This window comes from Cupressus sempervirens, chromosome 9, assembly GCF_028749045.1.
Source record: "Cupressus sempervirens isolate cs-2001-9-10 chromosome 9, ASM2874904v1, whole genome shotgun sequence".
In the NCBI taxonomy this organism is placed as follows: domain Eukaryota; kingdom Viridiplantae; phylum Streptophyta; class Pinopsida; order Cupressales; family Cupressaceae; genus Cupressus; species Cupressus sempervirens.
Genome location: NC_143126.1, coordinates 472,097,471 through 472,123,341, shown reverse-complemented (window position 1 = coordinate 472,123,341; position 25,871 = coordinate 472,097,471).

Below are 25,871 nucleotides of genomic sequence, written 5' to 3'. Positions count from 1 at the left end.
TGCCAATGAAATCATCAATGGAATCTTTTATTGCAAAAAGCTTCTCCTATAATTGCTTGTGTAACTCATATATTTCAGCATTCTTTATATGCAAACAGATGTCCTTTGTTTTCCAAGTTAGCATAGATTTTCCAACTCCATCTATAGTTTCTTTTTTGTAAACTTTATTGACATGCTTTTCTATGGTATCAACTTCAAGCTGCAACATCTTCTCCTTCTTTGTTATCTCTATGCAAATCTTACATCTACATTCTATTGGATTGACCACTGATTTAATGAATCAGTACTTTTCCACACATTCTAATTGAAAATTCCTTTTGGATAGATTCCAGCAAGATCAATCTTTTTGTTATTCCAATTTTCCTTTCCCCTTTTGTGCATGAACATGATCTATGGAATAACTTTTGGTTTTCTCACCTAACTAATCTGAAATTGAATCCAAGTCTATAATATAAGTTTGTGACTCCCTAATTAGGGGAAGTTCCTCCAAATCATGTTCAAGTCTGTCCTCAACTAAGATATCAGGTTCACCAACTTGAACTTCTTTAATATGGTCTCCAACTTGTGATGAATCTCCTTTTTCAATAAGCACTAGAGATCTAATTTGTGAATCTTGTAGGTTTCTAACATTTCTACCAACAAAATATGTCAATATGGTTTTGCATTTTGGTAATGGTGGCCTCTCTTGGCTTTTAGAGATCCTATTGGAACTCCTGCTACCCCTCTTGTTTGACATTACAAAGTGATAAAGGCTACAAAAAACAAATCAACTTAGTTGTTAAATAAAAGAGTCAAAGAGTGATGAGTCAAGGACTATGACAATAGACTACTTAGACTACATATAATAACAATAATATGATTCATTCTCATTAAAATGGTACTACCACAATAGTACTACAATATATGGTACTATCCAATAAAATTTGCAAACCTATCTTAGCATGTGAGATGTCCAATCACTTGTGGACACTGGATAGTAAAATATAACCAGTACTAATACCACATAAAATAATAAGTTCAAAATTAATTATATTTTACGGAAACCATGGTCCATGAATCAATGGCTAATGCACTCAACACTCTGAAACTTTGGCATCAATAAGAAATGCCAATCTCGAGACCAAAAAAGAGAAAATTAGGTAGAATAATAATATCTTATAGTCCAATCTAGGTTGGTAAATTACACAAGATTAACAAGTGGGAATGTCAAATGTAGGAAAAATATTCCTTCCTATGCAAGCCCACAATTGGAATCAGTTGGCCAAATGAGGCTGGTGGTCAACAAATGTTAGAGAAATAGTAGGCGACACCCAACCCAAGTGAAAATTAATTGTTTCTAGTAATGGCAAAAGAATGTTATCCAATAACAAACAACATGTAAAGGATGAAAAAATTTCTAAAATAAATGTATCCAAAACATATATTACATTGGCGATTGGACCGATATTTTTGACCAATCATGTGATAACTAATGGGTGACTCTCCATAGGCTCTTCATCCCCAAGATCAACCATGAAATCATTCACAGCTTTCATCATCTCTTATGCCATACTACCAACGAGCTAAAGCAATATGCACAAAGAAACTAGAGGAAAGCCTTTTGTTTCTTAACAACTCAACTTATTATTAAAATGGGCTATGGTATATTGATTACGCTTGGTATTTTCATGAGTGAAGCCGGAATTAATTTTATTTAAAATTCATGCCACTTCATCTCCTTTCCATAATCCTTCCCTAAAAACAACCATTGACATTTAGAAAGACTCATCCCTTGGGATTGCAAAAAATAATTTCAAAACTTTCCTAGGGTTATGAATCTATACTTAGCATGATTGGCCATAATTAAGACAATTAATGAAGAGGAACGAGTGAGTTTAAATTCATTATCTCAAGAACCCCTATCTTATAGGGTGCCATAATTAGGAATCCTACTATCACCTTTTTAAAATGTTCATCATTACTTAAAAATCCTATCTCTTTGAACGAGTGATAAAATTGCCACCAGTAGATTGTAATCCCTTTCACAAATATGATTGTAAATACAAGGCTATGTTAAAACCGTAGGAAAAAATAAATTAACTAATACATACCATAAAATACTTTCACGCTATAAAGAAAATGGAATGAAAAATAAATATATTATTTCTGATTAATGATATCCACTCCCTTGTCATGTGTGATCTTTGTTTTACAATGTTCAAGTCCATCGCATGTATAGATATAGTAGTCATTGAGTTGCATTGTGTAAAGACAAATTTTCCTAATAAGTGTCAAGCCATCAAAAGTAATAGAAAAAATTATAAAGTTGAGTATTCAAGTCCTAGTCTTTTTTATTTCCAAGACTAGTCAAACATATATTTTTAAATATCAAAATGAGTTAAATAATACATTGTTCAAAAAAACAACTAAATAAAAAATTAATAAATTTTGATATACACAATTATAATTTCTACCAAGATATTAAGAAGTACATATCACATACAAGTTTAGTTATACATCACAAACATGGCCCATCAGTCAATATAGATCAAAATTTCTAAATATTCCATCCAAGTGACTGGAGTTCATATGCATGCTCCTATCTCCTAAGCCTTCAGGACATCTATTATCCATCTACAAATCATAAGAAAGGAGTGTGGCTTAAGTACTTTTACCACCCAACCATAGATCTCCCTGACCTTTCTCGAGAATCCTAACAACTTGGTATTGATGGATCATAAGATTATGGTGCAACTTGCTATTTAATAGTTTGTCCCTCTTGATAACTCAACATTACCTTGACTCTACACACCCAGAATGTGAGGAAACAAAAGGATGTCACCAAAAAATACATTAGTATATGTGTTATATCAATTTACTTCGAATTATAAGCTACATATCTCTTATATGCAAGATATGCAATGAATTGTGGCTTTATTCAATCAAAGGGTGACTATAGGGTATCCTCTTAACCTGAGGGTAGAAGAGGTTAACTAGATTGTTCATAGACATAAGAAACCTAGATGAGGTTTAGGGCTAACTACTAACACTACTCCTACTACTAAATTCATCTATACACCAAAGTACAAAGGGGATCTAATGGAAGATCAGCATCCATGGCCCTAAGTGGCTCTTAGACTAGTCAAGGTTGCCCTATAAGAAACTCCCAGCTCACTTCAACTCTAACTTCACATTACACATTCAAGGGATGCAATGCAACCAAGGAAAGGAGAATAAATGCATGTGGAATACAACTCTTTAATTTCTTTAACTATCAACACTTGCTAACTCTTTGATTAGCTAGACATTAACAACTCCACAATGTATTTGTCCTACAATTACAAGGGGCAACTAATCTACATGCATACTTTCTCAGCTAAAAGAGATAATGAAAGGAACATAGGCATGCTAGTCTTAAGTGGAATTAAAACATAACCTTACCTAGTTGTAGAATCATACAAATCCTCCATTCCATATGCATCTTTATTCTCACTTAATAGTTTCTTCTATAGGGGAGAAATGCATGAAACTTGTTATTCCTTTTATTCATTATGAAAGTTACATTTATAGTTCTTTAGATACCCACTAATTATAACTCATTATTACACTTTAGAGCACTTGAACTATTTAGAATAGGACATACAAATAGTCACCCATTACATAATCATACATCAAAGAGAGAAGAAGAAACTGTAAAGATAAGGTTGATAATGAAGCTTCCCACAATATTTTTGGCATGAACTTGGTAGTTGACCTTCCTAGTCGACACTCAACACCACCCATTACCTTTGTGATCCTTGGATTTTCCTCAAAAAAATTCAATCTTCCTTCCATGCCATCAACTACATCTGCATATCCTAACAGACACCCAAGTTTAAATGACCATGTTCGATATATCTTTCCTTATTGCCTAATGGATGGTTGTGATTATGTCTTTGTGTGTTGACAAAGAAAACACCTTTACCTTCTCCTAACATGTGGAACTTTTTAATTTTTTTTAGCTTAAACCCTTTAGCGCAATGTGTTTCCTTTACTTATTCCTAGGAGACCATTGGTTATGGGGTCACTTGCCAACTATCATTATTTCATAACATCTTGTGCCCACCTTCACTTCTGACATGTGACAACACGTGGCATCTTTTCAAGATATTAACTAAAATGAGCTTGTACTTATACAAAAATTTCCCAAAATGAAAGAGGCATAGTCAATCTTGTGCTTAATCAATGGATGAGATTTATCCTTCATATCGATGCTTGTAGGTCCACCTTATGCCTTCTTGACATGTACCATCCTTTTCACACCCTTGCAACTTGAAAAGTCTCAACTATTTTTCCACCCATGATGTTGCAATAACCATGTGAAATTGACTATCACCTCATGCACAACTTTGTAACTTAATATTTCAACTTCCCATTTAACTATGTGATGTTGTGATGACTACATACTTAACTGCCTAGGTCACTTTTCACAACTTCACAACTCATCTTTCATCACATGGAATATAAGTTGTGATGTTGAAGAAACCTTTGATTTGATCTTCATTTGACAATTAGGATCCATCTCCAAGGGAAATTGACCTTTCAACATGTGACATGGATATTATAATGTATTCTACACCATTGATTTAACTTGACTTGACAACATATTGAAGTTTAAAACTGGGGAACTAAAATTTCTCTCACAACTAGCTTTGACTTGGGGACTTAGCTATGTGAGTGCCTAAGTAGGGACCTAGATATCTTAGGTTTCAAATAGGTACGAAAAATGTGCACACACTAACTACTTGCTTCCTTTATTACAGAAAACACCAAACAACAAAGATCAATTCCTTAGTCCATTGTGTTGTAGTGTCTCAAATAGCATAGGGAGATGTTATACATTTTAGTGGTGGGGAAGTAGGGCAGCCAGCACAAAGAGAAAGAAAACACATAGAAAGAAGGAAAGGAAAGAAGAAAAACTAAACTAAACACACACCCAACCTAACATATTTACAAATGTGAGATAAATCTCACCTTATATAACCAACAACAAAATATACTCAAGTAAATCCACTTAATGGTTGACTAAAGTAGGATCCATTCCTCCATAATTGATTATCCTCTCTAAGTAGGAATCCTACTTGTAGGAGCAACAACAACATGGAAACTCTACATGATTATTTGATTATATGCACTAGCTAGCTATATGTCCATTCAGGTCCAAACAACCATGCCTGATCATAGATTACTTCATCCTCTTCAGGTCCTCTTATAGTCTCCTTTGAATAATCTTCTAGGAGAGGAATATAGTCACACACCTCCTTATCATGAGTAGGGTGATTAGCATCAAGGCTTTCAGTGACACTCTCACATAATTGAGCTTTGTCAACCTGGGTAAAGACAAGCTTCTTCTACACAAGTTCTTTCATTGGATGGGCACACACTTCATTGCATTCAATAGTCAAATCACCCTCAGATATATAGTACTCATCATTCTCCTTATCTTCCAATGTATCAATATTATCTTTAGAAATGAAAACAGTAGGAATAGACATAAGAAAAGGGGAAGAAAAATTAACCATTAATGGCCCTTCTTTAACTTGATTTGGATTTGTACTTGGGCCATCAAGTGATTTTTTTTTTTTTTTTGAGGGGTGGCAAGGTCCAACAAAAAACCTCTTTCTCTTTGGCAAGATGACTTATATCCATTGTTGAGGCAGAAGAGGTTAAGGGTTGACAATTGACAACAAGACTTACTTATTTAGTCAAATCTTTCTTAGGGGAGGATTCCTTACCAGTGAACAACATTACCTTGTCTTCTTGAAACTCTTCTTCATACTGGTAGAGTTTTTTCATGGATTTTTCCTTTCATATCTCCTAGGTTGATGTTGAAGTCTCACCTCTTAGTTGTGCATCATTGAATAGATTCTTCAGAACAAGATGATGATCATCCATTTTGGATTTGAGATTTGCTTCAACAGATATCTCTTTCTAAAACATCAAGAATGTTCACCTACTCTTTAGACATTTGGAAATCATAAGAAATAGAGCTAAGTGACTTTGCCAAGGGTTCTTTAGGTTTAACTATCTACACTTATTTCAGCCTCTTTCTTTTAGATTCTTGTAGGTCCTTGAGTGTTCAAAAATGAGCACAAATGTGATTCCACAACAACTTTGACATATGATCATCTTCTATGTTGATATTCTCTCGGACTACATAGGAGATGCTTTCTCTATAGTGATCAAAAAGATCATGAAGCACCTTGTCATCCATGGCATGGTGTTCTTCGAGAATGAGATTAATTTTTTCTTGCTTTCATTTCAGCTCCTCTCTTTGCATGCCTTTGATCTTGTAGAATCCTGTTCACACACATTCCCATAGAGATGCAGAAACATGATCTTCTTCAATGTTCATATTCTCTTAGATGGCATGGGAAATTCTTTCTTTGTATAAAAATACAAGCTCTTGTAGCATCTTGTCAGTAGTCTCATTGAGTTCTTGAAGAGTGGGCTTAGTCCTTGGCCTTCTCCTAGTCTTTGGATTTGGCATGGCCATTAAGTTATACTAGACCTTCTTAGATCAAAGGGAATAGGTCCTTCCTAAAGAGTCACCAGTCTTCATCCTAGGGAATACACTTTTAGATTTCTAAAAATGAGAAACCAAGCACTTGTGTTCGATTCCAATCTCCAGTAGAGTAGCCAAAAAATGTTTGCTAAGAGCTTATCCCTCTTGCTAAGTTGGCTTTACCTTGACTCTAGATGCCCAAAATGTTAGGAAACAAAAGGATATCACAAAAAAATAGGTCTGTGTGTGTGTTATATCACTTCTCTCTAAATTATAAGGTATAGCTCCCTTATATGTAAGATATACAATGAATTGTGTTTTTACTTGATCAAATGGTGACTATGGGGTATGCTCTTAACTTGAGAGTAGAAGCGGCTAACTAGATTTCTCATAGACATAAGAAATCTAGATGAGGTTTAGGGCTAACTACTAACACTATTCCTACTCCTAAATCCATCTATACTACAAAATGAAAAGGTGATGTAATGGAAGATCAATATTTATGGCCCTAAGTGGCTCTTAGACTAGTCAAGGTTGCCCTGTAGCAAAGTCCTAGCTCACTTCAACTCTAAATTCACATTACACATGCAAGTGATGCAATGTAACCAAGGAAAGAAGAAGAAACACATGTGAATGCAACACTCTAATTGCTTTAACTATCAACACTTACTGACTCTCTGATCAACTAGGTATTAATAGCTCCACAATGTATTTGTCCTACAATTCTGAGGGGAAACTAATTTACATGCATGCTTTCTCTACTAAAGGAGATAATGAGAGAAACATAGGCATGTTATTTTTAAGTGGAATTAGAACATAACCATACCTAGTTGCAAACATCATACAAATCCTCCTTTCCATACACATCTTGATTCTCACTCTCACTCAATAGTCCCTACTATAGGGGGAGAAATGCATGAAACTTGTCGATCCTTATATTCACTATGAAAGTTACGTTTATAGGCCTTTAAATATCTAGCCATTACAATTCATTATTACATTTCAGAACACTTGAACCGTTTAGAATAGGAGATATAAACAATCACCTATTACATAATCATACATCAGAGAGAGAAGAAGAAATTGTAAAGATGAGGTTAATAATGAAACATCACAATATTTTTTGCATGATCTTGGTAGTTGACCTTCCTCGTCAACAACCGACACCACCAATGTCCTTTGTTATCCTTGGATTGCCCTAAGAAATGTTCAATCTTCATTTTGCACCATCAACTGCATCTTCATATTCTAAAAGACACCCAAGTTTAAATAACCATCACTGATATATCTTTCCTTATTGCCTAATAGATGGTTGCAATTAAGTCTTCACTTGTTGACCAAGAAAATGCCTCTACCTTTCCTAACACGTAGAAATTTTTAATTTTTGGGGGGCTTAAACCCTTTAGCATGATGTCTTTGCTTTACATTGTCCCAAGAGACCATTGATTATGGTCCTTCTTGCCACCTATGATTATTTCATAACATCTTTTGCTTACCTTCACTTTTGACATGTGACAACATGTGGCATCTTTTCAAGAGATTAACTGAAATGATCTTGTACTTAGTAGGAAAATTTCCCCTACAGAAAGAGGCATTTTTTATCTTTTCCTTGATCAATGGCTAATATTTATCCTTCATATCAATTCTTCTAGGTCCACTTTATGCCTTCTCAACACGTAGAATCCTTTTTGCACCCTCGCAACTTGAAAAGTCTCAACTATTTTTCCACTTTTGATATTGTGTTAACCATGTGAAATTGGCTTTCATCTCGTGTGTAAATTTGCAACTTAAGACCTAAACTTCTCATTTAACTATGTGATGTTGGGATGACTACATACTTAACCACCCAGGTCACTTTTTGCAGCTTTGTGACTTATCTTTCATCACATGAAATATAAGTTGTGATGTTGTGGAAAGCTCTAATCTAATCTTCATCTAGTAGTTAGAGATCCATCTCCAAGGGAATTTGACCTTTCAACATGTGATGTGGATATTCCAATGTATTATGTGCCATTGATTTGACTTGACTTGATGAAAAATTAAAGTTTAAAACTAGGGAACTGAAATTTCTCTCACATAACTATACATCTAACTACTTAACATTCTTTAGGCTAAGTAGAAATCGTACACATAGGGTGGCAGAGAGAAATGAACAACAACTAATCAAGCACACAAAAGAATGTGTGCAAAGAATAAAATAAAATAACGCTTTGGCCAAAGAAACTTTTGAAACTAGATAACTGACAGGTAAATAAGCATTCAATTTACCCTTCTCCACCCTTCACATTACACACCATAATTCAACAATTGTTCTTTCACTTTTCCAAATCATTCATCTTGTTAATAATATACCAAATCTCTTTTATTTTTCCCAATGGATAGATACATGAAATTAGAAGATTCTAAATTAAAATATCTTTTTATACATTTAACCTTTGAAGATGTTTTATTTGGATAACTTGGAAAGAAAAATACAACAATACCATAGACGATTTAACAAATAATAATCAACAAAATTGATTACATGGCATGTAGAGGTTTCTCACAGATGACTTCAATTTTACTCATTTCATCAATTAAAATAATTATACTATATATAGTATTAAAAATGCTAGTTCCAACCATAAAGAACTTATTTGAAATGATTGGACTATGTTGAGAGTAACTCACAGACTAACTAACAAACATACTAACAAACAATATTTAATCAATGCCAAAGCTTGGCACAATTCCAAGTACAAGTGATTTTAAGAAAATCATTCTATCTTATTCCAAAGTGTCATCTAGTCAACATTAAATAAAAACATTTCTTTAGGTTACAAAATGTGCTATTACTTATTTTCAATATATTTCTTAATGAAAAATTTATCTATCAATGATTTTATGGCTAAATTAATGGACTTGAGTAACCAACACATTCAAAAAATAAAAAAAGTATACAACTCTAATAAGTCAAGGATATACTTTCATTTTAGTCATATTCATAATCATAATAAAAAGAAAGATAAGAATGATAGAGGAAAAACAAGATGATACACTTAATATATAGCCTAAGAGGAATTATTTGTCCAAATCAATGGAGTTTAGAAAATAAAGTTCTCAACTTCCAAAATTGGTGATTCTATTTTTTCCCACTGAGCATTATAGAATTTGAACTATATAGTAAATTAGATGGTTTCTAATGTTAGGATAAACCACAGACAGAAATAAAAAACTACATGCAAATATAACCAATAACAGAAAATAATAGAACACACAGAAATGAACACAGGGCACCAAGATTTAATGTGGTTCACCCAATCCCTGGGCTACGTCCACCAAACAACAAGTCTGATCTTATTACAATCCAATGATTACAACCTGATTACAATCTGTAATCCCTTACAGCTCAATACCGCCGCAAGAACCAATTTTGCATCACAAGACATAATGAAAAATACCCAACCCTAAGCCCTTTTATACAAGTATTAAATTGCTTCAGGGTTATAACATGTCAGCCATATGTCGGCCATAATATGTCAGCTACCATGTCAGCCATGGCCCAAAAAAAATTTTCGGGCCGATGCCCCAAACCCCACTATTTATGAAGTATGTACAGTACTTTCCTGATCAGTCACCACAATCTAACAATCTCCCACTTGGGGACTGATCAAGCTCCACACTAAACAACAATCTCCCACTTGGAGACTAATCCTGTAGCAATACAACTACCACATGGGGTTGCCACTGGATCAAACCACCCTAGACTCTGTTGTTCTTTTATTCAGGTTCAGTCTAAAAGACCAACTGAAGCTGAAGAGGAGTTCAACTTCTCCCTTGTTACAACCTTTGTCAACATATCTGCTAGATTGTCATTGGTATGTATCTTCTCTAGCTTTAACTGTCCATCCTCCAAAACTAACCGAATGAAATGGTACTGCAACTGTATGTGTTTGGTCTTAGAATGCAGAGCTGAATTCTTAGCAAGATGAATGGCACTCTGACTATCTATAAACAAATAATTATCCTTTTGAGAATGTCCCAATTCTTCCAAGAAGAACTCAAGCCATATCATCTCCTTGGCTACCTCTGTAGCAGCAACATACTTTGCCTCTGTAGTGGATAGAGCATTAATCTTCTGTAACCTAGAAACCCAGCTCACGGTTGCCCCACCAATAGTAAAGACATAACCTGTAGTACTCTGCCTAGTATCAATATCCCTTTCCAAATTTGAGTCAACATAGCCCTATAAATCAGTAGTAGAGCCCCCAAAGTGTAAACACTTAGTGGATGTCCCTCTCAAATATCTAAGAATCCACTTGACAGCATTCCAATGCTCAAATCATGGATGACTCATATACTTGCTAACGACTCCCACTGCATGTACAATATCTGGCCTAGTGCATACCATAGCATACATCAAACTTCCTATAGCTGAAGCATAGGGTACCTTGGACATCTTATCCTCGTCTTCCTGTGTCTTGGGACACATCTCCTTAGTCAATTTCAAATGACCAGGTAAAGGTGTGCTGACAGATTTAGCATTCTCCATAGAGAAACGTTGCAACACCTTCTCAACATAATCAGCCTGAGATAGCGTCAAGGTTCTATTCTTCCTATCTCTACAAATCTTCATACCAAGGATTTTTTTTGCTGCCCCCAAATCCTTCATAGCAAATGCATGTGCTAACTGGCATTTTAGCCCCTTAATATGATCCATGTTAGACCCAGCTATAAGCATATCATCAACATATAGACATAAAATAATGTAGCTATCATCATCCAACCTCTTAAAATAAACACAATAATCTGAATGACACCTGTTATATCCATGCTCATGCATAAAACTGTCACATTTCAGATACCATTGTCGAGCTGCTTGCTTCAAGCCATATAAACTTTTCTTCAATTTGCACACTAAGTTCTCCTTAACTTTGACCTCAAAACCCTGTGGCTGAGCCATATATATTTCTTCATCCAAATCACCATGAAGAAAGGCTATTTTAACATCCATCTGCTCTAAATGCAAATCTTCAGTAGCCACAAGACTTAAAATAGTACGAATAGAAGTCATTTTAACAATAGGAGAAAATATCTCATCAAAATCAATTCCCTTTTTCTGTGCAAATCCTTTTACAACTAACCTAGCCTTAAATCTTTTCTTACCTCCTTCCTCTTCTTTCAACCTATAAACCCACTTATTTTGTAAAGCCTTTTTACCCACAGGCAACTTGCACAAATCCCATGTCTTATTTTTCAGCAAAGAGTCCATTTCATCGTTCATTGCAGACTCCCACTGAATCTTAGTATCCACCTGCATAGCTTCATCATAACTTTCAGGTTCACCAGCATCAGTAAGTAAAATACAAAGAGGGAGAAAACATTTGTGGAGGTCTAATTTGCCTTGTTGACTGTCTAACATTTACTGGTGTGTGTGGTATTTTTTGTTGCAGTTGTTGCACATCATGAGGAATGGCTGGAACATCAGCTTTTGGAGTACAATCCAACACTACATAATCATCTTCTTTCTTCTCATGTTGCTGCAATAGATCTTTGTACAACACTTTCTCATTGAATATGACATCTCAACTTCTAACAATTTTAAGATTTTCAAAATCCCAAAGCCTATAACCAAATTCATTAATGCCATATCCAAAAAAGACACATTTCTTTGACTTAGCTTTTAGCTTTGTTCTATTTTCAGAGTCTATATGAGCAAAAGCTTCACAACCGAAGGTCTTGAGGAAAGAATAAATCACCTTCTTACTAGTCCATGCTTCCTCTGGAATACCACAACCCAAAGGAGTAGAGAGACCTCTATTAATAAATTATGCTGCAGTATTGACAGCCTCCACCCACATGTGTAAGGGCAACCTAGCATGCAACCTCATGCTCCTTGTGCTCTCCATTATAGTCCTGTTCATGCGTTCAGCCACTCCATTTTCCTATGGAGTCCTTGGAACAGTTTTCTATCTATGAATACCATTAGTGGAGCAATAATCTTCAAATTCATGACTGCAATACTCACCACCATTATCAGATCTGAGACATTGTAATTTCTTACCAGTCTCATTTTCAACCAAGCATTTCCATTTCTTAAAAGTTTGAAATACATCAGATTTCTGTCTAAGGAAATAAACCCATACTTTTCTAGTTGCATCATCAATAAATATAACATAATAATGAGAGCCACCAAGGGAAGATACCTAAGCCGGTCCCCATACATCTGTATGCACAAGCTCTAATTTCTCCTTTTTGTTTTCCTTCCCTGTCTTTACAAAACTCACTCTCTTTTGTTTTCCACACACACAACGTTCACATAAATCCATATTCACACATTTCAGACCTGGTAAAAATTTCTTTGAATGAAGTAATTTCATACCTTTCTCACTCATGTGCCCAAGTCTATTGTGCCATAGTGTTGTATCGAAATCTATAATAGCTATTTGTTCTCCCTGCTCAACTGTAGCAATTGTTCCTGAACATTTATTTTTCTCTGAAACAATCAAAGTAGAAAGAACAATATGACCTATACAAAGATATAAGGTGCCTACTTTCACACCTTTTGCTACTACAAGGGAACCTTTTGAAACCTTCCAATTTTTATCATTAAAAGTAACTACACAACCCTCATCACCAAGTTGCCCTGCTGAAATTAAATTCCTACTTAGTTTTGGAACATGTCTTACCTCATGTAGTAGCCAATGATTCCCATTTTGCAACTTAATCTTAATTTTTCCCTTTCCAACAATCTGATAGGGCTCATTATCCCCCAAATAAGCAAGCCCAAAATCCCCTTGGACATAATCAATGAAATAACCTCTATGAGGTGTAGCATGAAATGAAGCACCAGAATCTAAAACCTATGAATCATCAACACTCTCAAAAGATAGAAGCAAAGCATCCTCTTTGGATTTGTTACTTACCACATTTGCCTCCTTGTCTCCATCTAATTTATCTCCTTCATTTTTCTTTCGATTCCAGCAATCTTTCTTTTTGTGCCCTGGTTTCCCACAGTACCAGCAATCATTTAGTCCTCTCAATTAAGACCTCTTCCCCTTTGACTTTCCTCTTGATTTCCCATGATTTCCAGAGTTACTTCCTCTTTCAGTCATTTTGCCCCTGCTTTGTGCATTTAAAGCACTTCCTGATGTAGATCCACCTAAGGATTTCCTATGAGTTTCCTCACTTAAAATAACACCGATCACATCATCATATTTTAGGGTACTAGATCCAAGAACAAAATTACTCACAGCCATTACCAAGCCATTCCAGCTTTCATGTAAAGAACACAAAATCAAGAGAGCCCTAATTTCTTCATCAAAATTGATACCCACAGAAGATAATTGACTAGTAATAGTATTAAACTCATTTAAATGATTTGCAACAGATCCACCTTCTACCATTTTCATATTAAATAAATGCTTCATGAGAAATACCTTGTTTGAAGCAGGGGGCTTTTCATACAGTGTCGCCAGGGTTTTCATCAAATCTTCTATCGTCTTTGCTTTTGTACTATTAAATGCCACCAATGGTGCCAAGCATAACCAAATGCTTCCGAGTGCCTTTCTGTCCAAGAGATCCCATTCAGCCTCTGACATAGTTCCCTGATTCTTAGCTTTGCCTTCCAACGGCTTCCATAAATCCTTCTGATATAGATAGTCTTCCATTTGTATCTTCCATAATTGGAAGTTCTGCCCATTAAACCTTTCAACCCTCAGCTTACCCTCATCTGCCATCGCTCCCACTCAACCGTGAGACTCCCACTTAACCGTGAGACTTTCCTACAAAGGATAACTAAAAGACAACCTTGCTCTGATACCACTTGTTAGGATAAACCACGGACATAAATAAAAAACTACATGCAAATATAACCAATAACAGAAAATAATAGAACACACAGAAATGAACACAGGGCACCAAGATTTAATGTGGTTCACCCAATCCCTAGGCTATGTCCACCAAACAGCAAGTTTGATCTTATTACAATCCAGTGATTACAACTTGATTACAATCTGTAATCCCTTACAGCTCAATACCGCCGCAAGAACCAATTTTGCATCACAACACATAATGAAAAATACCCAACCCTAAGCCCTTTTATACAAGTATTAAACCGCTTTAGGGTTATAACATGTCAGCCATATGTCGGCCATAATATGTCTGCTACAATGTCGGCCACGGCCCAAACATTTTTTTCGGGCCGATGCCCCAAACCCCACTATTTATGAAGTATGTACAGTAGTTTCCTAATCAGTCACCACAATCTAACATCTAAAACATGATTAAACTGAATTTGTACATGGCCATTTTATTCTTAGAGGCCCCTAGCCATGGAGTTTACAGAAGTTAGACTACCATAGTGATATTACTATTATTGAAATTGCATGGCAAATACTATTAGCTATTAAATTTCAAACCAAAAATATAGTCTACTTGACATTTCCCAATGCTACCATTACCCAAGAAAAATCTAAGATATTTGGATTTATAAAGAGCAGCAACTTTCTGAATATAATCACCAAACCATTACAAGCATAGTAAACCTATGTATTTAGCTAGTTTCATATCATCACCGCTAGATTTTTCTAAAAAGAAATCTACGGCTACAAATGATATCTCAATCAAAGCCTTTGTGAGGTAATAATAATAATATTGTGGATACCCCTCATTATTGATTAGCAAAATTTTGATGTAATTGTTGTTTATAAAATATGTAATTAAAAGTAACCATCTTAGTTCAATAGAAATTGCAATATCACTACTAATGAACTTTCTAATTAAAGAAGTGTTTCTTTTAAAAAACAAAATTACAATTTCAAGTTTCCCAAATGATTATAATTGGATTCAACTATCATGTTTAAGATTTCAACAACAATTTATTTCAACAGTTAAAGAATGAAGAAATTGGAACTTGGAATGTTTAAAATGAGTTCTAAAATTAATCTTATCTTCACCACTATTTTAAAAACTTTTTAGGTCTCGTTTGTTCTTCCTTCCTCATTCTTCTCAAAGCTCTTTGCAAAAGAATTTCACTTCTCTCTACTCACACAATTTGTTTACAATGGTACCATTGCAAATGATAGACATAGGATAGGAATAAGCTAGAACAGTTTATTCCTTTCCAAAATTGACATTAAAAAAACCAATCAACTTTATGGTTGGTCCAGTAGGTATGAACTATCCTGGGCCTCCTCATATTATCGATGAGAAACTCCAATTTCTTTCCCAATGTCTTAGATGCTGAATTCAACTCAAGTGAGTAGTCTCAATTCATGATTGATGTATCATATCTTTTAATCCAACTATAACTTCTTTAAAAAAATAGAATACTATAGTTTAGCTAATTAATAAACTATTCATTAATCATTGCCCACTCTACTAGATCTATGGTTGAGACCATCATGCAACTTAAACACTTTTAGGTTGATCATTAATTTTTCAGTTAACATTTATTATTTTAGAAGATTATTAAATTTAATTTATTTCTATAATGGTTCTTTTTTTTTCCCTTAAGATCTACATACATCCAAATAAAAGTACAATTACAAATAAAATCTTTCTTTAGTTAGAACCTTAGAACATTGTAAACAAAATATTTTCATTAATCTCTAATTCTCAAATAAGTACAACTAATTCTATGAGGAAATGTTTTGTTTTTAAAAGCATTAAAAGCTTTAAAAATTACCATACTAGTTTTATATTCAAATTAAACTTAGCTCTGATTTTTTTTTCACAACAAATTTTAAACTAAGTAGTGTGTGCAACCATACTTTTCCAATCACATCCTTACCGAAGAGTTAGCCTCCTCTACCTTAACCACCCCCCATCTTCACATTCATGTCTGAAAATAATAAGAATAACTCAACGTCCCATCAGTAAGTTAGTCCCAAATCCAAATCCAAATAAATTGCGCATATATTCACTCATCATTTACATTTTATATATCATCAATAAAATTAATTTAATTGTATTTATTTCATTTTCTAACATCAAGATGTAGTATTAATCACGTGACATAAAAGTATACACCATAATCACATGTCAAAAATAATTAAACATCAAAGCTATATAAGATTAGCATAATGTAAATGCATCACATGTGATCAACTAGCCATAGTGACCTAGGTCAATAACTATCTGACCAAGTCAAAAGAGTCCATATATATATATATATATATATATATATATATATATATATATATATATATATATATATATATATATATATATATATATATATATATATATATATATATATATATATATATATATATATATATATATATATATATATATATATATATATATATATATATATATATATAGAGAGAGAGAGAGAGAGAGAGAGAGAGAGAGAGAGAGAGAGAGAGAGAGAGAGAGAGAGAGAATTTGGCTGTGACACATCAAAATTTCGAAAAAGGGTGTGTAATGTTGAAAATACAACATAAGGGTTTAGCCGTCACCTTCATAATCATCCAACTCTTTTGTATGTGGCATGCCTTTTTGTAGGGAGGCTTATCTACTCCACCATCCAACTCTTTTTGAACCCTCTTAACATGCATGACACAGGACGAGAGAAACATGTTGACCTCTAATTTCTTAAAGCATTTATCTTCAAATCTTTTTGATGACCACTCTACTTGCCACCATTCACGTTCCCATTAGTCTTCGAAGATATTTATTTTAAAAGAGCTTGGAAACTCTTGTTTTAAGTGCATAGGGGAGTGAGTTCAATCACCATCACCCTGGAGATGGTCTCATGGCATTACATATAAATCTGTCTTAAAAAATTAGCTCCTAAATTGAAGGAAATATTAAAAATATAAATTGTTGTTTTTAGAATTTTTGACAGGATGATTTCAATTTGGAGGGAAAATGAAGGGTAGGTTCTTGCCAAGTGGCAAAATTCTTCCCTAAATAGTAGGGGCTATTTCCAGCCCCCATCGCCCCCCACCCCCCCTCTTTGCACCCGGTCAACTAAAAAGTAGGGGCTTCTAGTTAATAGGAAAAGATTCCAAATTAAGCTTTAGCCCCCCCAAAATATTATCATGGGACCTCTAGCTCCTTAAATATAGAGCCCAAGCCCCCCCATGGGACCCCAGAGTTATGCTGCTACAGTTAAGGCTCAAGACACTCTTTCTTGGGGAGCCTCGCTGGCTGGAAATCAGATATTAATTTCCAAGAATGGCACATTTGAATTAGGATTCTTCAACCCAAATGGAACCAAAAATTGGTATATTGGAATCTAGTTTGATAATTTACTAGAGAAGACATTTGTTTAGGTGGCCAAACGAGAAACTCCCGCGAGAAACAAGCCTAGCATTTTGAAGCTGTTGAGAGAAAGTAAACTGGATTTGTTTGATGTGGAGGGTAGGGCTACTTGGTCAGTCAAAACATTGAACAAGGCATCCCGGGCTGTGATGTTAGATTTTGATAACTTTATCATACTGAGCAATGAAAACAAAAATGAAATGGTTTGGCAAAGTTTCGACAATCTGATAGATACCTGACTTCTCTAGAAATTACTTGTTAAATATAAAAATATTAAATCAATTCATATTAAAAATTATATTACTATTAAATAGAAATAGAAATACATATAATCTATACTCTATATATATATATATATATACTTCAAAATATATATTAATATTTTAATATATATTTCAACTAACTTTTAAAAAATTAAAATATTATAATTTTAGAAATCTTTAAAATTAATAATATTAAAGAATTAGCAATGAAAATGAAAAAAATGCTTTAACACTTAGAAATTTATTGTAGCAATGATTTATAAAATTTATTAGAAACTCGAGTGTAGGCACTCATACAATAGTGAAAGGACTGACATGTCAAGTAAATCGCATGGTGAAAGGACATGTATGGACATGGCATGGTAAAGGCATCCAAAATAGGCACAAAATAGTTTATGATTTAGCGATTGCCTATTCTCTTTCACAAAAATTAACATTTTTTCCTATAAAGGCGATAATGGGATGACTGTAGAATTGTTTGAAAGATGTTAAAACATTGTGATTTCTCTAGATTCATAAAGGTAATTCTATCATGGATGAAGGCTAAGAAATTTCTTCAGGGATTCTTGCTGATAAAGGTTGTGAAATGGTTTTAGTTCTTCTAATTCTTACATTTTCTCTGAGCATTTTTTGTGCAAGCCTCTTGTGCTGAGTATAGTGGGCGGATAAAGAAAAATAAAAAGTTTTTGAAGACATGCTGAAAGAGAAGAGAATAGTTAAATGTTTGCCATTTTTTTTTGAAAGGTATGTGCAAAACAAGTATGATCGATTTCTCTATTTTCATGTTGCATAAACAAGAGCTCGGAATATGGTTTGTTTTGTAAATACTTGACTGAAATGAATCACAGACTTTTATTTTGGTAAAAGGTTTTGAAACACATCTTTCAATATAAAAGCATGAGGGTTTAAAAGGGATGAATATAATCCTAACTGGTTTGGATCTTTAGTACATATAAAAATGGATAGTTTGGTGGCTTCGTTTAGAGGAGATGATGTTTGTATTTATTTGGTTTATAAATGTAAACCATCTACTGGATTCGGTAGTTTATTGACAGTTAATGATTAAGATTTCTTTCTTTGTAAAAACTCAGTACTGTAAAATGAAAAGAGAGCATTCTTGTATAACTACTTTGAACTGGTACAAAGGGCATTCATGTATAATTACTTTGAACTGGTACAGTTAGAAAATGGATTTTTTTAACAACTTCTTTACATGTATGAAAAATGCTTCTTTATTTATGAGAATGTTGATAAAAGCTTGAAAAAAGGTGTATTGATACTTTTGAAACAGAGACACAAAAGTTGTCGAAAAATTGTTGAAGGCGATCTGAAAGATTTATTATACATTTTATTACATGTATAAGTGTAAAAGAATGTAGTTATATGTGTATACAAAATTGTAATTCAAATCCAAAAGTGAGATGAAAAGGGGATGTAACCCTGAGCAGTTGTAGCTATAGATGTGAGAAGGAGTTGAAACTCAATAAAATAGCAAGTTCGTGGAGTGGTTTTCCTCCCTATGATGAAATTGTAAGGATTTTCGAGGGTTTCCCACTTGGAAAAAATTTTCATATCTATACTTCTATGAATTATTATTTTACTTAATCATCTTGCATATTGATTGTTCAAGCTACTTTTTGTGTAATCATTACTTATGTAATGTTAAATCTGAAAGAGCATGTTATTTTGTTAAAATAAGCATGGTTCTGATTGAGCTCCCCCACCCCTGCCCCAAAAGAACCACAATTACTTCCAATAGCCTCTGCCCTTCCAAATTTTGACCCACTTTTTCCCTCCAAATTCAAATCTATCTTCTTTTTAGTGCTATGTATTCTTGCTTCTCTCATCATTTTGGCAAGTATCTTTTCATTTTTGATGTGGAGGAGGCGACAAGATCACCTACGATTTATTGAATGTTGTGAAGATTCTTCTCACTCTTTTCTTAGAATGTTTAGTTACAAGGAGTTGAAGATTGGCACTAGGAATTTCATAAGTAAGTTGGGGAGCGGAGGATTTGGCTCAGTTTTCAAAGGATCTCTATTCAATGGTACACTTGTGGCTATAAAGAAATTGGAGTCTAGTTTGAGCCAAGATGACAAGTAATTTTGAGCCAAAATTAGTTCTCTTGGAAACATACACCATGCTAATCTAGTGAGGCTTCAAGGGTTTTACGTACAAGGACCTAGACAGTTACTAGTTTATTATTAAACAATTTGGTGTCTTTATGATTTTATTGTTACATTTTATTTTTATGATAATCACAATTCAAGAAGAAAAGAAAAGAAGAAATCTATAGAGGTTGACTATTTAGAAGGGAAAATAAAGGTTAAGAAGAAAGATAATGTGTCTACATTCATTAATTTAGATTTTCTTGATAAAAAGTTTTACATGGGTGAAGGAGTTGAGGTTCAAATGATAATTTAACAAGTTGTATAGATATTTTTCCTTTCATATTCATGCATATACTCGATTTGACAAAGTAAGACCCTTCCTTTCAATTTCTCTTTGTCTTTAGCAATTTTCTTATTTGAAGAATATGCTTTAAAAAAAGTTGTTACCTCAATATTATTCCTTTTTAGTAGGAAAGTTAGATTAATTTATTTTTTCATGCACCGATGTTCTTCATGACTATTTTGATTATAAAGCAAACATTTTACTCTCCCTTGCTCCATTACATGATGAGTTATCCCTTTTGAATTTATCAAATTTGTCTTCTTTCTTCTCTTCTTTGTCATTTTTAGTGTTCTTTTCTCCTCTTTGACTTTTGATGATTTTTATTTGTTGTAATTAGAAATGCTCCCTTAGTAGATTTTGAAGTACCCATTTGAATAACTTTTTGTGTTCTCTTGGAAGATCAATGATGAAGTTATTGAGTGAGGGTATAGACCATGAGATAGTAAAGGTTCTTTTAGTAGAATAGAAGATAAATAGAAGAAAAAAAAAATGTAGAAGCTAGTTTTAAAGTGGGTAATGCATTAATTGTTCATTTTTCTAAGACCAAAATATACTAACATAGTTGTATTGGGACAAAAGATGCTCAAATGAGTACAAACAAAAAATGAACTAACTACAATACATTTCAAATATGAAACAATATCTTATGGCTAACTGTCACACCAAAATTTAGCGAAGAAATGAAGAACAATGTTGGTGCTACTGCACTAGTTGACAATCAACAAATGAAAATATTGAATATGAAATAGTAACTTTGAAAAAATTAAAAGAGTTATTGTTGATAGTCAACAAATACAATTATTTAATATGAAATGACAGCTTTAGCAAAATAAAAAAGGCTATTGTTGAGAGGGATCATGATAGTGATACGACCAATGATTATATCAGTCAATTTTGAACAAAATGTCTCTACTGAGAGACACAGTAATATAGAAGAAGCATTGTTTGATCAGAAATAATGATCATGGACAACAAACTTTATCACTATGGAATTTAGTACCATCCATTGCTAATCTAAACACACACAAAAGTGCCCATTCATTGAATGCATGGACTACCACATTAAACAATACAAGATAACTATGGTTTTTAAATTACTCAAATCACACATTAGTAGACAACATGGATAAGCAATAACATGTCCATTCTAAATTAGCATACCAATTTCACTATACATATAGTAGTTTTCTAAGATATATTAATAACTATCAAAATATGCATGATAAATACCCAACAATAAAAACCACAATATGATATTTATAAAAACAAAATGTGTCCACAAATTTTCAATAGAACTAGTCACCCTTCAATTATTACAAAGTAAAATAACCAAATATTTGTATTATAAAATGGATGAGTCATTAACTTAAAATAAGAAATTTGTGTAAATAAAGATATCATCCATCCAAAATATAAAAGCAAACATTAGCAAAATATTATAGTGAAAAAAATAGTAAACCTTGACAATACTAACAAAGACCACTTTTAATTACGCCGAGAGGCGTTCTATACAATGACAGCACGGGAATATGTCAAAAAAGATTCTTCGTCAATAAAAAAGAATTGGGAGCGGTTACAAACTTCCAAATTAAATATTAAAAAAGAATTCTCGAAATAATAGCTCACCGAAATAATAGGAAGCCAAATGGAGGCAGAAATAATAGGCCCGAAATAATAGGGCCCGAAAAAGTAGGGGCGAAAAAATTTCAATATGATTTTTTTTTGGTTATATATAATTTTGCATGCACATTCATACTTTTTTTTTTGTGGGGAGTGGGAGAATTTGAAACAAATTTGTGGAATGTGAAGAGATATCTGTGGGGGGATATGAGGAGCCTCTCAGAAGTTATAAAACAAGCTCCTCATACCCCTTTTTAACTCCTCCTTTCCTCAATCATAGAAACCCTCGTAGATCACAAATATTCTCAGAGCTTTGTAGATCAGCGATGGAGAGAAGCCAAAGCCTTGAGAAGATCAAGCAGATCACAAAGAAGTTATAGAAGCTTGGAAGCCTCAAGAATGCACTTTCATTTAAGCTGCACCGCTGCTCATTTGACCAGGAGGAGGAGGAGGAGAAGCAAATTGAAAGGGACAGATCTAAAAGTTCTGTTTCGCAAGCTCTCATGGCGGATTACACCGTGAAAGAGGATCTCCAGTGGAAATGGCGGCCGAAAAATTCTGTTCCGCGAGGTCACCTGGCGATTTATGCTACAAAGGAGGATTGTGAGGGGAGGCAGTTTGTTATTCCGGTGGATTATTTGAAGCAGCCTGTGTTTAAAGATCTATTGTACATGGAGAAGGAAGAGTTCGGCTTTGATTATGTTACCAGAATTCTCACAAGTCCCTGCGATCCGAAATATTTTGAGGAGATCATTAATAGATTCAAATTTTCAGGCGGCATTCTTGTGAAATCTTCATCGTCTAGATGTGCTTTCAATTGAAAGTCTTATTTTAGTAATAACAAGGCTCTGATGGTGCGATGAGGATGATCTTGTCCTCTTGATCATGTATTATAGTATTATGCATAATAACAAATCTTTTACATAGTTTTAAAATCTACATTATGCAGAACAGATCTATGTTGTGTAGATTTTCTATTTTTAATTTAATCACATTTGAAACAGAGCAATTAAGTTTTACAATGGGGTGGGTAGATTTGGTAATTTAGAAATTCAATATAAAGTCATCATTTAATCAATGAAATACACTTCAACACAGTTTATTTTTGCCTTGCATATTGAGCATTTGATATTTTAGTCATTTAATTTTAATATTTTAAACTTTGATATTTTATATCTTGATATTGCTTACTCATCTTTGGAAGATGCAATGCCAAGATGAGACAAAGTTTGTTCAAAACCATTAGATAAATGAAAAAAATTAATGCATTTAGTGCACAAAATAAAGAATGCATATGCAATCAATTTTTTTATCAATCTTTAAGATAGGCTTTTTTTTAAAATAGAAAATAAAAAATAGAAAATAGAAATTATTCTTTTATGTATGTAGAAAAAAATTAGAAAGATTTTATGTATGTAAAAAATTAAAAGAATTCTATATAAATCTAGATTTTTTGAAAAGAATTCTATTTACATCTAGATATTTTGATTGAAATAACCATAATGTAAAAACAAAATATAAAATAGAAATGTTAATATATGTATGTAGAAAAAATTAGAAAGATTGTATGCATCTAAAAAAATTCTATTTACATCTAGATTTTTTTAGAATGGAAAAAAATGGATAATAGAAATATCAGTTGCATGTTTGTAGAAATAAATTAGAAAAACATGTATCTAGAAATTAAAAAGATTCTATATGTGTCTAATTTTTAGATTTTACTTTATTCTAAACTAATTATTGATGGATATATATTTTAAAAATATTTATGTAGTTTAAAGTTTAGATTTTAATTAATTTGTATACAAATAGGAAAAAGAATAAATATTTTATATATATGTAGATTAATTTCTATTTTTAAAATTTACAAGTAAATGAGTACTTTATTCATTTAAAGTAAACAAGTTTTTAAGTAATATATTTTTATTTTAGGAATATATTAATCATAATGTTCATTTATTATTACTTATTTAATATACTTACTCTCAAATGTAAGACAATAGAAATGATATTTTATTAACTTTGAAATAGGGAAGTCTTATGCAAGTTCGTTTACAAAAATAACAAAAATATATTTGGTTCGTTTACAAAATTACCAAACATATATTTGGTCTTTGATCAAATTGGAGTTAATATTAGAAATATAAATATGATCATTAATAGTTAAGCTAAATTCAGTTCAAAACAATAATATTATTTAAATTTAAATAAAATAAGCCATGTTTACTTTGAAACATCAAACAACTAATTAACTAATAGAATAATTAAAATAAATGAATTTATTATGACATAGAAAAATATTTTCGAAGTATAATTTCTTTGTTTTTCAATCAATATGAGTTTTTTTTTTTACTTGAAAACATAAACCATCCTAATTGTCATCCTTTGTTAACCCTAACAGCAACCCCTACCTTAGCCCTAGCCCCAAAAATGATGTACAATCTAACTATAATCCAAAATTAAACTATAATTATAACACTAAAACATATCCCTATTGATATTCTAAACTCTAATCATAATGAAAATCTCAGCCTAAACCATAATCCAAACCAAAAACCTACACACTAATATTGGTTATAGTCCTAACCCTAAAATTTAACCCTTAACCATAATGTAAAAACAAACTCTAGAATATTGATCAAAATCCTAAACCTAACTATAGGGATAACCATGATATTAAACTCTAAATCCAATCCCAAGGTCCTAACCATGGTGTAAACCCATAACCAAACTCTTAAAAAATTTACTAATCCCTGATCATAATCACATTCCTAACTTTAAATTTGAACCATAAACCATAGTTGTAACCATAATCATAAACTTAAACAAAACCCTAACCCTAAAGGTACAATCATAAAATTAATCATAGCTTAGACCCTAATCCTAGCACAAACCACAATCATGACCAAATATAAATCTTCACCTTACCCCTAATCATAATTTCAATGTTAACCCTAACATTAGTTTCAATCCTACCATGATATGAACCCTAATATAGACTTCACCTTGATCCTCACCCTAATCTTAAGTCTAATTAAACCCTGACTAAAACCTAATCTAAATGATATATCTAACTATAATCCTAACTGTAACTATCATACAACCCAATGCTGACCCTCATGTATATTTAATCCCTAATCTTAACTCTAATTATTCTATAAACTCTAGAATTGACCTTGATTCTAACCATAACCCTAAAATCTAAATTGTAACCATAGCATGAAAGGTGGGGACCCCCGCTACATGGCACAATTCTAGGTCTTGAAGCCTCGCGAAAGCACTACAGAGTGAGGAAATGTCAGAAAGGTGACATGTGGTAGCATGACGCAATTCTGGGCTATAGAGCATTGAAGAAACAATGCAACGTAAGGAGGTGCTAGAATGGAGATGCGTGGAAAGAAGAGGAAAGACTTTCATGTCACTAGCAGAAAACTGCGAAAAGGGATAACATGATGCGTTAACCTCCCACAAAAAATGCAAGGTTGACTACAGGAGAGAATTTGGTTTCCCCAAAAATGAATGATGGTCATCGATGAAGGCCTTCCTCTCGAAATAGATGGTATAGATGCATCGTGAATCCTCACCAATGAAGGATTAAGTTGCAGCCGTCGATGTAGATTCTCCCCTCAAAAAGGATGATTGAGATGCCACGAGGAAACTCCTCCCAATGAAGGATTAAGTCACATTTGTCAATCAAGATTGGCTTTATTTCCAATGGATGACTAAGATGTACTGAAGAGATTCCTCCCAACGAACGA